The 17,181-nt window shown below is 49.5% G+C and overlaps 1 long non-coding RNA gene across 1 annotated transcript; it reads left to right on the top strand.

Moving 5' to 3' along the window:
- Window positions 1-488: 488 nt before the first annotated feature.
- Window positions 489-6,115, top strand: LOC144369482 (uncharacterized). The gene is made up of 3 exons (XR_013429312.1): window positions 489-1,290; window positions 4,931-5,006; window positions 5,913-6,115. It is a non-coding gene; the product is annotated as an uncharacterized LOC144369482 (long non-coding RNA).
- The last annotated feature ends 11,066 nt before the right edge of the window (window positions 6,116-17,181 follow it).

The raw sequence follows: 17,181 nt of genomic DNA, 5'->3' as shown, positions 1-17,181 counted from the left end.
GCATCCTAAGCTGTCACCTCCAGCCTGGAGAAATGTGCATCTTCACCTCTGGACCCAGCTTGGAAAGCTCCAAGGCTTTTTCTTGACTTCTTTGAGACTGGCCAAGAAATTCCAAAGCCCTTTTCCCTTCATGCTAGGGAACAGATGGCTGGTTCTGGGGACAGAGGTGTTACTCACACATGGTTGCTCTTTGGAGCTATGCTCTACTTCCTGGGATTCCAGAGAAAGGAAGCCCAACCTCCCCTTCCACCCCAAATCATTCATCAACCAGAATTACTCCACCCTGCTACTAGGAAAGACTCCAGATTCGAATTAGCCTGAGTTGGCCGAGCTAGCTGGGAGCCCATGGGCCACGGGCACGAATAATGGGAGGGTGCCGGGAAGAGATGCCCAGGGGTGACAGCTCCCAGGGTGATGATGCCGATGTTGAAAGTACCTCTGGCCCAGCCTGGGCTGCAAACTGTTTCTGAGTCCCGATGACCCACATGTCATAGGATCGCATTAGGAGGCAGGAGGAGAAAAGGCCGGGTGGTGACTTGAACCATCTTCAGTTCCAAGGGAACTCAGAAGGGCAGCTGGTGGCATGAGTGACTGGCAAGGTCTTGGGCAGAGCTGGGCCATCCTGGGTGGGTCTGGGCTGTTGGCCTCAGCTGCCAGTACTTTTCCCACTTACTCATCAAGCTCAAAAACAACTCCACCCACTTGTGGTGAACTCGGCCTGCATTTTTCACCTTTGGGCTCTCAAATCAGGGAAGAAATATCAGCCCAGGAGGAAGGTTTTGGCCAAGTTCAAAGGGAAGGACTTGGAGAGTGGAAAGTCCTTTGAAACCTGGCTTGGATGCTGACTGCCTGACCTAGATTTTTTTTTTTTTTTTTGGTTTTGTTTTAAAAAATACGCTTTAGAGCTCAAAGACCCGGGTGTCATGTTGACGTGGGCGTGACAGAGTTGCAGGGAAAACTCAAACCAAAGGACAGCTGGAGCTTCACTCAGGATAAACCTCAGGCCTGAGTCAGGCCAGACTCCAAAGGTCAGCCTGCGATGGCAGTCATGTGGTGCCTCTGGGGACACCTGCAGGAGGTGAGACTTGAGCCCATCCTGAGACCCTGGTTGGCTCTTCTGGGGACAGCTCCTGTCCCAACAGGAGGTCTCTCTCCCCTGTCTCTGTTTTTTGGGGATGTCTTAGTTTCCCCAGACATGGAAGCTGAAACCTAGGAAGTGACCCCAAAATCACCCATCGAGGCCGCTCCTCCAGATGACATTTCTGCAATCAGGTCAAAAACAACACGCAGGTAGGTACTTCCCAGACTCCACTCCTGCGGAAACAGAGGTAGCAAAGGCGGGCCAGGACAACATTTTGCACACCACTCTCTGCTGGCATTTCTATGACAAGGAAAAGAACTGCCATCCTTTCTTCTCTAGCTTAGCACGTCCCTTCCAGCAAGGACGACACCTGGTCCCAGGCATACCTGAGTGACTTCCTCCCAGCTGACTCCCTCGTCCCCTACAGATGGAAGAAACAGTGGGAGGAAATGCTGAGGATGAAAGGGACAGCTCTCAGGCCGGTCTTTCTCGGGTGCCTGCTGAGCACCCACTGCTATGAGAAGCCTGGGTCACCCCCAAATTCAGCTACCTGGAGCACTTTCAGTTCCATGGGTCCCAAAGCATCCCATGGAAGCCAACTCCAGCCCAGCCTCACCTTCCACCCCTGGGCTTGCTCGATTCTCCTTCACTTTTCATGGGGCCTGAGGCTGTCAAACAGCCTGGTGACAACATCTCTCATCCCCAACCCATTGTTCTGTACTCGACTTTGTGGTACAGGGCCAGGACTCTGCAAGCCACATGTTCCTTTGGCCAGCCGTTTCCTGTTAGGTCCTGCCAATGGGGAGGCTAGAAGGAGACAAGAATGCAGGAGGCGGGAGCTGGGCCTTGCTCCTTCCTGAATCTCTTGTTGCTTCTGGTAAACTCATCCCCCCCGCCCTCAACCCTGCCCCGGTCCTTCATCTGGGCAGCAGAAGGCAGTCCCTGTCTGTAGCTTTTCTGCATACTTCTAGAATCAACCTCCCAGCGTCCCTTTAGATGTGCCAGCCAAGCAGCACCCCTCCTCGGAAGTTTGGGTCCCAGTTCCTGCCCCCCAGGGAGCTGCTCTTCCAAACTGCTGGGTTCTGGGAATCCCAGCCCTTCCCTGTCTTCCTGCCCTGGGGTTGGTGGCTAGTTTTTGCAGTTAACCACCCTGTCATCTCAGTGTGTCCTTATTCTTTTTCATTTCTCTCCTTTTTTCTTTTGTATTGAGGATTGAACCCAGGGCTGTTTTATATCCCCAGTCCTTTCTCTTTATTTTTTAATTTTTAAAAAATGTTTTATTTAGAGACAGGGTTTTGCTAACTTTCCCATGCTGGCCTCAGATTTGTGACCCTCCTGCCCCAGCTTCTGGAGTCACTGGGTTTACAGGTGTGAACCACCGTACCTGGCTTCCTTTTTTTTCATTCCCTCTTTTTTTCCTTCTTGCCATCCAAAACCAGTTTAACAAATCCTCTAGGTTAAATTCTCTCTGTTAAAATAACTGCAATGGTTTCTGTTTTCTGGACCAGGCACCAGCTAATACACACCCCACAGCTGCCAACCAGGATATAAGGAAGCTATAATTTACCATCTGTTTTTCATCCCTCCAAGAAGTAGGTGGTTGTAAGCTTACCCAGTTACCTCACCATGTTGAGGCCATTCCAGCCCAAAGCAAAACTCCCTGATATTTTGGTTAGCCTATGCAACCTGATCACGGGCAAAGTTATGGATCCCCTTCTGCATTTAGAAGAAGTGAGAACTTTTGGCGGGGACCCTTGAGATCACTGGAGGAAAGGAAGCAAGTGTCTGACCTCAGGTCTCCTTAGGCAGTTTCCAACTTCCATGGCTCCCTCTTAGGTTGCCACCCTGCCCCTGGGACCCACCTCCCTCCTCCTAACCAGTTATCAGTGCAGGGTCTTGTGGTGTCTTGGGGTCCCTCAGAGCCTAGACCAAGAGCAAGGGAGGTTCCAGCACACACAGAAGCTGGGCTTGAGCTTTTCCAAGCTTGGTGACACCACCATCCACAGAGTCTCAGAGCTGGGAGAGAATCCAGAGATCAGCTGTCCCCACCCTGCCATTTTACTGATGGAGAAAGCAAGGCCCAGAGTGGGTGAGCATCTTGTCCAAAGTCCTACAGCTGTTAGAAACAAACTGTGACTAAGGCCAAATTCTGTCTCTGGAGAGCTCCCAGCTCTTCCCTCTGGCCACACAGAGATGACATGGTCTCCAAGTCTGAGGTCAGTTGAGGTCAGTCTGTTTCTGCCCAGTGTCCTCCTTCCTGAGAAATCAGCAGCGTTCTCTGCTAAATCCTGGCTTAACTCTTCCAGTCCCCTCAAGCTCTTTCTTACTCTCTACTTAAGCTCCAGCTTCCTGATTCTCTGCCTGTCCTACCTGCCACCAGCCCCAAAGCCCTTCTGGCTGTCTAAGGGGACAGGGGGCTCTCACTTTCCCATTACCAATTAGTCCTGACTGCAGGATTCTGTAAACCATGGCTTAATGTATAGCATACTCCTGCTCCATGGACCCTGGTTTAGCTGCCTTTCCCTAAAACACCGTTTTTCTCCGACTGCAGCCTCCTGGGTACCTTTCTTCTGGGTGTCCTTGGGAAGACGGGGCAACATCTGTCCAGACACAACGTTCTTCTGCTCCGTCTGACTTGCTCCCCAAACCATTTCCTGCACGAGCCTGTAGTGCAGAATAAAGGGAAGGCATGGTTTCCCTCCGAATAGTGACAGTAGAGTCTGTTCTTAGAAATCACACCTAAAGACTCTGTCCTCATCACAGCACAATAGAACCTCCACTTGGGTTTGTGGTTCAAGACTGTTTACCCTGGTTCAGGGACTAAATCAAAACCACCTGGAAAACTGCTTCAAAATAAACTCCTGTCCCTTCCACTGGGCTGGCAGACATAGTCCTGGGGGGTGGGACGTGAGGTCTAAGGATCTTTATATTTAAAAAATCACTTTCCTGATGATTCTGTTGAGCAAAGTTGGGAAACACTGACTTCACAGATAACACAGGAGGCCTCGAGACTGTTAGCACATTTGGGTGGATGCAGGGGAGGGTCTGGAGTGTCCAGAGAATGAGCTTCTGCAACTAAACACTTTGAGGCTGAGCATTTGTCCTGGGGTAGGCTGTGTGGAGACATATTCTGGGCTCAGCTCTTTTTGACTAGTCCTAGTTGGGCAGGAGTTTTTCTTGCAGGGTCGTGCCACCTCTGAGACATAGGCTGAGGAACCAGGAGACCTGTTCACTCTGACATCTTCCTGGATGACTTTGGGACTTGCATGTGCCTTTAAGGGCTTCTGTGCAAATATGATGTCTGTGAAATCTGGCCCACAGTTATGGAATGAGGCTTGTAGGTCCCACTCTGACAATCCCTATTACTTTCTATTTTTTGGAAAGTCCAGTGAAAAGAAAAATACACTGAAAAACCTGTGACTAAAGTAATTCTGCCTCTATCACTCCTGAAGTCTTATCCTCTATCTATCCTCTATCTAGCCATTTACTGTCTCTCTCGTGTGTCTATCATATAACTACTTAAGAACTTCTTTGCATCAACAAACATTTAAAAGTTGTTTGCATTGGAAGTCCAAGTGACTCTATTGGATGTGAGTTCATCATGTCTTCTTGGTTTGCCCAAGAATGGCACCTCCCTGTGAATGGCACAGGGCATTCACACGCCCTGTAAATGGCACCTCCCTGTTCAGTCTCCATATCCGGGCTGGGGGATCTGTCCCCCGTCTGACTGTTGAATCAGGGGTGATTCCAAACAGGTCAATTCAAATTTTATCTTCCAAAAAATTGGAGTTGGGACTAATAAAATGGAGCCAATCTGGTCAAGTGTCTGTTCTGGATCTACATGGGCAGGTGGGACAGAGGGACAACCAGCCTACAGAGGAAATAAGAAGACACCATAGAAGAGCAGAGACAGTGCAGGATCCTGGTAAGTTTATAGCTCCCAGTCTGCAACCCTGCCCAGCTGTGTGGCAGTTTATGCTCTTGGCTTCCATGAGACACCACCAAGTCCTGAAGCACAAACCCTGTTATTATTATTATTATTCACAAGCTCACTTCCTTTTTCTGTTACTTGCAACCATTGAGTCCTAACTCAAAAATGGGGAATATGAGTCACCAATCCAGATATTGACTGGTGATAGGAGCATCCTAGTCACAGATCATATGGATATTAATATTAGGCACTTGTTCATGAGCACCTACTATGTGCTAGACACAAGATAAGTATTTTATACTTCCAACTTTTAAAATTTCTACAACAACCCTAAAATATAAGTGTTATTATCTCATGGGTTTGTGGTTTTTCAACTCATGGGTTTTTCAACTCATATATTGAGGGGGGTAGAACTGAATTTCAAACCCAAAGAAATGTCCCCTCTTTCAACGATGCTACTCTACTTTTTTTCGTGTGCTGTAAAACTAAAGAAGATGTAGACCCTGCCAGGCTGTTAATATTAGATATAACTGGATTCGAAGACAAAAATCTAGGAAAGCAGAGGTAGCGGACCCAGCTCAAGACCTGAGGGTCCACTGGGTCAGAGACTCCAAGCAGAGGCTGTCCAGTACCCTGGAGAGCTCCCAAGGAGCACCACAGACTAAACCTGTTTGCCCAACTAGCCGCTCAGCCCTCTGATGACCCTCTGATGTTGAAGGCTGTTCTCTGGCATACTCAGGAAAGCGCATCCCTGGGACCCTAAGGACTCTCCTGGAGCATCCTCTGTGGCCTCTACCCCAGCCTACTACCCCACTGTGCTTTATGGGAGGGAATGCTGATGCAGGGTGCCCGTGTTTTCATCTCCAAAGAGTTGAAAATAACTTAAGCAATCTCTTTCAGGCTTGCCCACCTTTTCATAGATGAAGAGACGGGCAAATGTGATCCGTTCATCACGCCAAGCTTCCTTAGGCAATGTGAAACCAAACTGGCTGCTTTGCAATGTAAAACCAAACTGGCTGCTTTGCATAATAAAAGGTTAAAATTATGAGCCACACAGGGAACAAATAAAGCTTGATCATTCGGGCTCGAAATCTGTGACTGAACACCCTTGCCGTTGCCTTTCACATTTGCTCCATCGTTACACGTCTGCCCTCCACTACGGCTGTTTATTTTTAAGCTGTGTTTCCCCAAAATAGACATTAATAATTTTCCTGCAGCTTCCCTGGCAGTACCCTGTGCATCGACCAGGAGCAACAATATTTCCCTGACCTTACGCACTGGGGTTTTCTTTGACACCACAAATGGATCTTTGACTCGGTATTTAAGTTGGCTATTTGTGGGAAGCGTTGACCAGTTCAGGTTTCCTTAATAAGTTCTTCATGACTGCTTTTGAGATGACGCTAATGAAAGCATTCTGAATATCAGTGGGCAGGTAATGAACACAGGGTGAGGGCTCAGAGAGAGGGCGCGGCGGGTGGCGGAGGGAAGTGTGGGCAAAGCTGTCTTTCTGGCTCCTAATGGAAGGTGAAGGTGAATTTGAGATCCCTCTTCTCTCCATGTCTCCCTTTCCTGCCTCCATTTGGAGACAGTTGGTGGAGAGAATCCAGGAGTATAATAGTTCTGTCCCCAGCCTGGGCAGCAAAATAAGACTGAGTCTGCTCTTCTACAAGAGAAGCGAGCTAGGGTTCTCCTTTCCATGCTTAGAGAGAGACCTGGGGGGAAGGTCTTGATGCTTGTTGAATGCATTTGGCTTTTCTCTCTCCTTATTGCTGTCCTTACAGTCCCCTACCCCCATGCTGGCCCCTGGCACTGCACATCCATGCTGCTGGGAGCAGCTCCCAGCCTCCTGGCCCTCTCTCTTTTCCAGTCAAAGGTGGACCTGGGCTCCCACCTCTATCCTGGGAACATTTCCTTGGACTGCAGAGGGTGGAGGAGGCTCTGGGGACCTTGCTCAGGCACTCTGTGGGTTGTCCATTCCAGGCTGAGCCAGCTATTCAAGAAATGGAAGGGGAGAATCCAAGGTCTTCATGGAACCGTAGTGGATCAGGGATGAAGCAGAAAGGAGCAGTGCCACCCATCTAGGCCACTACACCCCACTGTGCAGATGGTGCACAGTACCACCCGGGAGGTCCATTCATATCTCATACACAGTAGGTCTGCAGAAGAGTTGTGCCAGGTTCCTGGCAACCAGGTATCCTCCACTAACAAAATCAATAGATTACAACCTTGTTTCAACACCCGGGAGTGAAGTGTGTTGCACAGAGATGCTGTACAGGCTGGAGTGGTTCTCCACTGGGAACCCCATACATTGTGAGAGAATTTCTGCATCATGCCTGAAGTCAATATTAGTCTGCCGGTTGTGTTGGGATCTAGTCATGTGAGATTAAACTGGTTTCTAAAACTTCCATCGAGGGTAAGAAGAACGGGAGCCATAGAGGCGGCGGCTGTGTGTTCTGGAAACAGTCACATGACTGCTTGAGCCTCCACTGATCCTCTGAGGGCTGCAGCGGCTGTGGTCCAGTGACTCTATGTCCTGGGGGCATTAGGAGGCGCAGGCATGAAAACGCTGCGCACGTGCTCTGGAATCTGGGATTTGGAGTTGTTTAAATACTTTGGCCCCATAATATACACAGGGCTAGAGCAGGGGCCAGACCACTCCATCCACCCCTGCAAACAGTAGTTCCATTTCATCCTTCTAGACATTCCAGAGCTGCTGGAATAACAGTCTGCTCTTCAGAAGGCCATTCAGTAACTTTGGCCCTGGCTGGCCCCTCTGACTCTTTCCGTAAGAAAATAAGCAGGGAGGCAACCCTGGCAGTAAACAGCGGGACCAGGGGCCAACCAGGCAGCTGTGAGGGGCACTGGGGGCCAGGTGTGGAGCTCTTCCTCTGGGCAACAGACAGTCCTGCTGAGCAGCCAACTGGAGCATCGCTCAGGGAGGTCACGGGGAGGTCAGGGGCCGTGCCTTGGACTCACCATGGACTCAGGGAGGGTCTTGACTCTGGGCCTTAGTTCTCCAGAAGGTCAGGGAGAGGTGATCTCTGAGGGTCCTGGCCACTGGGAGAGGTGTGGTTCTGGGTAGCTCACCTCCTGGCACGGTCGCAGGTGCCCGGGAATGGGACGGCTCACATGTGGGTTTGTGTCCACCTTGGCCCTGGTCTGGGAGCTGCAGCTCTCAGACCACCCCCAGGCAGCTTGGTTGGAAGAAAATGCATTCCTTTCCCATCTGGGATCTGGGCATGTCCCAGCCCAGCTCCATGGCCCCCGCTCCCAGACAGCTGGTCTCCCAGCTGGAGCACAGAGGTGCCAGAGCAGCAAACCAGTCATGCTGCTGATTTGAGAGAGCGACTTCGAGGTCGCGTGTGTTCTTCCCTCCCCTGGAGAAGCTGCTCCCTGTAGCCAAACATCTCAGCTCAAGGGAGTGCAAAGCTAATAAAAATAGACTTCCGTCACAGTGGCAGGAATGGGAAGAGGGGACAAGTCCCTTTCCTTCCTGAAAAATCAGAACAGGCTCTGAGCTCCACCCCAGGGGTCGGGGGCAATTGCTCCTTGCCCTCCTGCCTCTCCGGAACCACTGACTAGTGTCCTGCCCCACCTTTGTCTCTCAAGGAAGGACAGAGGGGCTTGAAGGAGGGCTTATGTCATCATTTAACAGAGAAGGAGAGCTTTGGTGTCAAGAAGATCACATTGGGCCAGGTAATAATAATAACCAGGTTTATTACCAGGCAATCCTGGTAATGGATAGTGGTAATAACCCACTGGTATTCAGCACTGGCTATACACCAGGCACTGCCACATGCGTTATTTCACTTAGGTCTCATAGCAAAAGTATCAGGGTTATAGTGTCATAGTCGGTTTGGGATGCCATAGGAGAACCACACTGGGGTGGGCATTGGGGGTGTTAAGCAACACAAAGGGGGCTGGAGGCTGAAAGTCTAAATGAGGGTGCCAGCCAGCATGGTTGGTTCTAGTGAGGGCTCTCTTCCAGATTAGACTTACATGATAGAATGTGTGTGTGTGTGTGTGTGTGTGTGTGTGTGAGAGAGAGAGAGAGAGAGAGAGAGAGAGAGAGAGAGAGAGAGAGAGAGAGAGAGAGAGAGATATGGGGGAGGGGGAGGGGGAGAAAGGAAGCTCTCTGGGGTCCCCTTTATAGGAACTAATCCTGTCCACCCTCATGACCTCAAGACCCTTTTAATCGCCTCTCCAAGGCCCTACTTCCTAATACTATCACATGCGGATTAGGACTTCAACAGAAGAATTAGGGGTGGGGGGAGGGGACACAAACACTCCTTCATGTTACCAGCTCCATTTCTCAGACAAGAGACTGAAGCTCCAAGAGAGCCAGTAACTTGCCTGAAGCCACCCAGCTGGTCTGTATTCATGCCAGGATCCCAACTCTGTGCCTACCCAACCATCAAGCCCATGTGCTCAGCTACGGGGTCATGTGGGCAATGCACCTGTCTGTGGATCCAAGCTGATGGGAGTTTGCCCAGCTAGGGACCCTGGGAAGGAGGGCACAGTGATAGATGTTGGAGGCTCAGATGGATGTTCAGTACCCAAGATGTTCAATACAGGGGATGACCATAGGCCCAGCAGATGTGCCCCAGTGTCTGGAGCCTGGGGAGTTGGGGAATGCTGAGCAGTTGGCCCCTGTTCAGGTGGCCTGCAGGAGGGCAGGTCATCCCCAGGGAGGGATGCGAGTGAGGAGACCCCAGACTCACCCTCAAGGGTTCTTCTGATGCCTTTAGAAACTTCTACAGGTTTGGAACCCCAGGACTGCCCATGAGCCTCTTGGGAAGGGCCTTGGGAGTTGGTCTTGTGCAAGCTGCTTGGATGATTCTGATTCAGATGTCTTGGGGACCGTATTTCAGGAAGCTTCTCGATGAGTCAGAGGTGGACCCAACAGCTCCCAACTGCTCGGAAAACTGGCAACAGGGTAAGCAGTCAAGTCACCAGACACGAGGTGAGCGCCAGGTGCCACCAGGATAGACACTGGGCCCCTGAGGAAAACCCCCAGTTTGGCAGAGTGAGGTTCCCAGATATCTCCATGTGGGGTTGAGTTAGGATTCAAGCTTGAAGTGATGGGAATGGGAAGGATCTTGTAATTCCTCCGTTTAAAAGTTTAGAGGCCTCCCACACCCTAGAATAAATCTAAACCCCTTCCAAGACCCTCGCACTCTGCATGATGGAGTCCTTTGCTTCTTCTCTGGCCTGGCCCCCTCCAGCCTCCTCATCCTTAAAGGCTCCCACTTCTGAGCATCTGAACATACTGGTCCTTCTGCCCTGAGGAGCTTCCTCTCACCTTCAGTGGGGATGGAACTCAGGGCCTCCCGCGTGCTAGGCGAGCACGCTACAACTCAGCCACCTCCCCAGCCCTTCCTCTCGTTCCAACAGTCCCATCTCTTGGTTCTAAGGGAGGGACTCACGGAGGCTTTGGACGTCTATCTGAGGCAGGTGCCCTCACGCTCTACCCCACAATTATTTTCTGTCTCAGCTCCCTGCTGCTTTCTCTCATAGGTCTCACCAGTCTCTGTGACGTTTTGCACACCCCACCCCCTGCCCAGGGCTCTCAGTGGGCGCTCAGCTCCGTGAGGTAGGAGGAACAGGCCATCAGTCCTGCTTACCTCTACAGCCCCTGAACCTTCCACTTTGCTCACACCTGATCAGCATTTGGGGTGGTGGGAGACAAGAGAAAACTACAGGGCTTCAGAAATATCCAGAAACTTTCTGAAATGTTTTCCGTGATATTAATTTACTCTGCATTCATGGAAAGCAGAGAAAAAATGCATATCACCTCTGATGCTGTTGTCTCCGTCTGATAGAGATGGGGGTGGGGGAATATGTGTGCTCTTGCTGGTGCTTGAAAACATAAAGTAATAAATACAGCGGCTGCTGACAGGTTACCCTTCCCTAAGGCTTTGCTGCAAATGCCACCTCCCCCAGGAAGACCTTCCTGATCACGGCCCTCCTTAGCCAGTCAGGTGAATAGCCACCTGCATTTTTGTGTGTGGTGCTGGGGATTGAGCCCAGGAGTGCTCTACTACTGAGCTACATCCCCAGACGGTTATGTTTTATTTCGAGACCGGGTCTCACTAAGTTGCCAAGGCTAGCCTAAACTTCACGATTCTTCTGCCTCAGCCTCCTGAGTTGCTGGGATCACAGTCGGGTACCACCTCACCTGGCTCCCCGCTGCATTTTTGCTGCACCTTTGGCATACCTTCTGAGATGCTAACCACATACTGCCTGGATTGTGCCCAGCCCGTGTGTGCTTGTCTTCTGTGACAAGTGTGCATATCTGGCTCCTTAGGATCCTTTTGATTGTCAGTGACAGAATCTCAGCTCAAACTGGTGTAACCTATTAGGGATGTATTTAGGAAGAAAGGCAAAGCTAGGGCTGGGCAAGCTGCGTGGAGAATCATCCAGCGGCCGGACACGGGCAGCAGCTCTGTTGACAGCCTCTCCCTCCTCTCTCCCCCCACTTTCCTACCTCCATCTTTTCCTACCCCCAATTACCCCATCTCCTGGCTCTTCTCTTTCTATAAGAAATTTATTCTCTTCCTTTGAAGCATTTCCTTTATGTAGTAAGGCATATGCTCACTGCCAGTCTCAGACCTATCATCTCCCTGGTCACTGTTCATGCAGGATAAGCCTCTCCCCCATCGTCCTGTATCAAGTTGCATGGAAATGTCCTGATTGGCCTTGCGTGGCTCATATGCCCAGCCCTTTGGCCAGGCCTTGAGAATGCAAAGGGGGATGAAGATTTGACATGTCCACCCTTGAGCCAGGGCAGAGGCCACTGTGATTGGCAACCTTCCTAGACCCACATGATAGGGAAGGGAAGAGTAGGTTGCCAAAAGAAAGGGACATGGAAGTTAAGCATAGTAGAATTTACTAAACTAGCTTATATGTCTCTGTCATTTTAGAGTGTTTATGTGTTACACATGGAGTAAGACCTTTCCCTATGCTATTTCTAATTCCTTTAAATAGATAATCAAGGTGGAAATTATGTATCTTATTTTTTAAAGTTGAGGAAACTAAGTTCAGAGAGGTTAAGTAGCTTACCCAAGCCACATAGCTAGCAAATGGCTAGTCCATGATTCAAGGTGTGTTTATCCAGAAGGCCCAGTCTTGTGCCATGCCTCTATTATTCCCGGTGATAGAGATGGTCTAATACTAGGAGTAAACTGATAGATAATCTCATATATTCTCACTCAGGGATTGTATCAGTCAGGACAGATTTGTTTAAGATACAGTAACAAACAGCCCTCAAATCCCAGTGACTTAAGACTAAAATGTCTTCTTTCTTGCTTAGCCAACATGTCCATTATGGGTCAGCAAAAGAACTGTGCTCATAATAGTAGCTCAGGAAGCCGGCTGATGGAACAACCACCATCTCAAAAGTTGCCAGTCACTGCCAGAGGGAAAAGGAGTTCTGAAGGATCTAGAACCTTCCATGCACAACTCTTTGGCCAAAAAGAGTTATCATATCCCAAAAAGGTCTGGGGATGTAGCTCAGTAGTAGAGCACCCCTGGGTTAAATCCCCAGCACCACAAACAAAAGTGCAGGTGGCTATTCACATAGCCTCATCCAAGCATAGGGGCCCCAAAAGTGCAAATCTACCATGCAACCCACAAAGAGGAAATGCAAAAGAAAAAAATTTAGAGTGCAACACTAATGATCTTAAAAAAAATCATATTGTAACTTTTATGTAGTAATAAAGTAGTTTTAAAATATAAGAATTTTATTTTAAGTCAATATGTTATTTAAAAGTATACAATAAAATTTATTTTAATTATTAATTATATCCATAATATATAAAGATGAATTGGGGCATTTCCCTATTAAGTGAGCAATAAGTATTTGATTTACTTTAACTTAATCATAAGACTTTTTGACAAATCTTAACTTGATATATTATGGTTCACTGAAGACCAAATGTATTTTTTTAAGTGCAGATTGTAGTGATAAGTTGCAGCAAAAACAAGCAAACAAAAAAACCCGCTTTTAACTTTAGACAGGGCAACGAGGATGGAGGGGAAAGGAGTGGGTATAGGGATAGGAAAGTTGGTGGAATAAGATGGACACCATTACTCTAAGTACATGTACAAAGACACAAATGGTGTGACCCTACTTTGTGTACAACCAGAGACACGAGAAATTGTTCTCTATATGTGTACTATGAATTGAAATGCATTCTGCTGTCATATATAACAAATTAGAATAGATTAAAAAACTACTTTTCAAATTTCATATCTGGAGCTGTTGAATTTTTTTTTGTTTGTTTTTTTTTTAAAAACCAACAGGTTTTTTCTATTTAATGTAAATGGTTTTCTTCCATTGGATATGGAGATTAAAGGGAAAGTTTGAAAACCCTGTTTACAAGCCTTTCTTAAAGCCACATTATGGGAATAGTTTATCTTTATTCTTAATAAATAAAAAGGCCAAATTGGCTCTAATTGCCGTTGTGTTTTCCTTTTTTAGTATTGGTTTATGGGGTACTAGGAACATTTTTAGAATTATTCTATTTTTTATGTTCTTCATTAACTTGGTGTTGTATTTCCATCTCAGTTTTCCTTATGTTTCTTGTCTTAAACCAATGGCCCATACCGGGTGTAAATTAAACTGACTATGACTCAACATAAAAAGAATTTAATATTGCGTGATGGTGAAATTCACCAGGATGCTTAGTGGTGTTTGGCCAAGTGGTGAACTCAGGGGCTAGAGACTGAGTCACGGCCAAACTTACCTGGTCTCACTCTGGCCCACAGAAGTGTTCTCAAGGCTGGCTTCAGAGCACTTCTCCTTCAGTTGGAAAAAGTGATTATTTCTTTATTGATTTAGAAAAGAAATGGAAACAAACTATCTTTGCCTTTAAGCACCGCTTTGCAAGATCATCAGGAGCCCTTGGGAAGCACCAGCAAAAACCCGGGAAGTGCTTCCCAGTACCACTTTCCATCAGGCTGAAGGCACCAGGGGCACATCTGGAGCTCAGTTATCGGGCAGATTACAGCCTCCTGGCTTCCAGCCCAGTGCACTGCGCGGAGGCTGAGATGCTTGCTATTTGTAGATAATTGTTGATATTGCTTGATATTTGGAGGGAGCAAAGAAAATAAAGAGGGAAAGACCCAATACATCTTCTTGAGTCTATTCTGCTTCCCAGTTTACAAGGCAGTGGGCTGCATTGCCCAGGTCTGGATTGTGTCTGCCCAGCTCAGGGAATGAGAGGGGAGGTTGGGTCAGAAAGACCGGGCTGGGCTGAAAAGAGAGGCAGGCATCCCCACCACCAGTGTGTGAGCTCCCGGGCTGTGCCCTCCCTGGCCACGAAGAGCTGAGATAATGAAGATAGAACAAGTTCACCGAAGGGCAGCAGAAGCCATCCAGGAGACATGACTTACGGGAGGAGAGTTTAATTGGTTTAGCCTAAAAAGCCCATTACGCTCTCTGCTGGACACGATAATGCTATAAATATCCGCAAGGTGACAACAAGGGAGAGGGTGAAATCCGTCTCACTGGGTACGACTGTAGGACCCGGCGAGGAGGGAGCACAAAGTCTGCTGGGGGTCTGGGCCCGTTTCAGGTGCTTAGAGACCTTTGCAGTCAAATCCTCTGTTCAATAAAAGCAGACGTGGAATTCTGCTACTTGGAACATATTGACAGCTGTGTGTTTCTAGTTGAAGTGAAGATTGGGCCAGGACCCCTCTCTGCACCCTTCCCCTGCACATCAGCCCCACCGCCCGCCCAGCCACCTTCTCGGGGTTTAGCGTGGTTCCCAGTTCTGACAGCCCAACCTGGAGAGAGAAAGCTGGAGCTGGAGAGGAGGGCACACAGAAAGGGCGATGGGACACAGACAGAAGCAGGGCCACGGGTGGAAAGGGGTCTTGGATGGGATTCGGCTGTGAGACGGTCCCAGTCAAGCCTCAAGAAGAACTGAGCTCCCTGGGTCCTGAGCTGGAGCTCACCAACAGCTGTGCTCTTGGGTGCAGGAATTGGTGAGTCTGCGGGGCCTCTCAGGAGTCAGGAGAGGAGCTCAGCTTCCGGGGAGCATCTCTCTCTTTTTTGGGGGGGGTACCAGGGATTGAATTCAGGGGCACTCAATCACTGAGCCACATCCCCAGCCCAATTTTGTATTTTATTCAGAGACAGGGTATCACTGAGATGCTTAGCGCCTCACTGTTGCTGAGGCTGGCTTTGAACTCACCACCCTCCTGTCTCAGCCTCCTGAGCTGCTGGGATTACAGTTATGCACCACCGTGCCCGGCCTGGGGAGCATCTCTTTTTGAGTGTGCAATGGCAGGAAGTGAGGGAGAAGGAAAGGGGAGAATCTTCTGGGCTTGGGGGCTGCTCAGAGGAAGCAGGTGGTGAGGCCGAGCATCCTAGACCCAGAGTGTGAAACTCTGAGCTCCAGCCCCAGCCCCCTAGTGAGTGTGCCATGTGACCTCAGGTGGCTGGCTCTCAATTTCCTTATCAGAAACACAAGGCTGGGTAAGAACAGGGAGAGGAGTGGGGGGATAAGCAAGTGGACTCCCAGACCAGACTGTCAGGATTCATAAGCCAGCTGGTGGTCCTGGGAAAAACCACTTACCTTCTCTGTGCTTTGGTTTCTGAAACGGGGACGGCAGCTCCATATTAAGGATTAAAGTGCTCCATGCAGAGGGTTTAGAAGAGTGCCTGGGGCATTTAAGTGCCAGCTCTGCTTATTTCACCACTTAAGTAATTGGGTTCCCAGAATCTTTTCAGCTCAGCGGTGGGTCAAGGGTTTTCTGTAGAAAAAGGAACTTGTTACATGAGAGAGAGCAGGGAAGGGGACAGAGGAGAACTACTCCTGTCCTCGAGGCCATCTGGTCTTACCCTGTGTGCGCATTTGTTCATTCATTCATTCACTTGACACTTCTGAAGCACGCGTCTTCCATAGGCCACGGGCGGCTAAAGGTTGGGGCCGACCCTGCGTCTATGGAGCTTGTGACTGAGGAGGACAATGGGTGATCAAAACCCACCCAGAATGCTCACTGCTTTTAGAGGTGCAGCTATGGGGCACAGGGCAGGGGAAAGGGGTCAGGCAGAGTTTTCCAGAGGATGTGAGGTTTAGGTGGAGAAAGGAGGGAGACATAGGAGCTGGCCGGGGAGCAGGTGGAAAGGGGCTGAGGATGAGCATTCTAGGAAGGACAGTAGCATGTGCAAAGGCCCAGAGGCCAGATAGAGCAGCTCACACTGGGAAGCCTGAGGTCTTCAGGCAGTACGTAGAGATGAGGCTAGAGAGGTGGGCGGACCTCAGAGGCCACACGAAGGTGAGTTTTATCCTGGAGGCAATGGGGAGCCACAGAGAGTGTTAGGTTGGAGAGTGGCATGACCATTTTGGTGTTTTAGAAAGACCCTCTGATGTCCATTTGGGAGTGGATGGGAGGGACAGAGCTGTGGATGGAGCTGTTGGAATCATCTCAGCAAGGGAATCAAAGAGCAGGACAGACTCAAGAGGCATTTCAGGGGTAGAACAAGCAAGGCTACGTGATAGTGTGGATGCAGGAGAAGACCCCAAGCTTCCTGCCTGGGTGGCCCATGGTCCTGGAGACAGGGAACCTGGGGCATGAGGAATTGGGACCGAGGATACTGTCACTTGTTTGGTGCTTTAGAAGAGATGCTGGGCCTCTAGCATTGCCCTGCAAGGGTGGGGGCTGCAGAGCTCCTCCAGGGCCTAGAAGGGAAGCTGATGATAGACACTAAGGCTTCGTGTTTCTGATTTACACACGAGTGCATCTGGTTCTGATGCAGCTTAATAAGGGCACTTTGCAGATGAGGAAACAGTCCCACGAGGCCAACTGATGGGCCTTAGGTGTGGAGGCCATCCGAGTCCTGCAGAGATGAGGTTCTCAAGGTACAAATCTCATCCCAAGTCCCAGGAGCTGGTGCTGGGAAGGCAGGCCTCAGAGTGGCCCCTGGGGAGAGCCACACAGTCGGTAAAACTGCTTGCAGAGAAGTGTGCACAGGTGGGTTTTAGCTCCCAGGGCCCGTGACCCTCAACTCTAAGAACACAGACCTGGCTGAAGGTGGTCCCAGGACTAGCTGCTTCGGCTTCAGTCTGGGTCAAGGGCAGGGGAGGAGGAGGGTTCAGGGTTACAAGTGTGGGACTCTGTGCTCCTAGGTGTTCCCAGGTCATAGGCACACCATCAGGTG

The sequence above is a fragment of the Ictidomys tridecemlineatus genome, chromosome 1 (genome assembly GCF_052094955.1).
Source record: "Ictidomys tridecemlineatus isolate mIctTri1 chromosome 1, mIctTri1.hap1, whole genome shotgun sequence".
Taxonomy (NCBI): domain Eukaryota; kingdom Metazoa; phylum Chordata; class Mammalia; order Rodentia; family Sciuridae; genus Ictidomys; species Ictidomys tridecemlineatus.
This window is presented reverse-complemented; position numbering and strand designations above follow the sequence as displayed.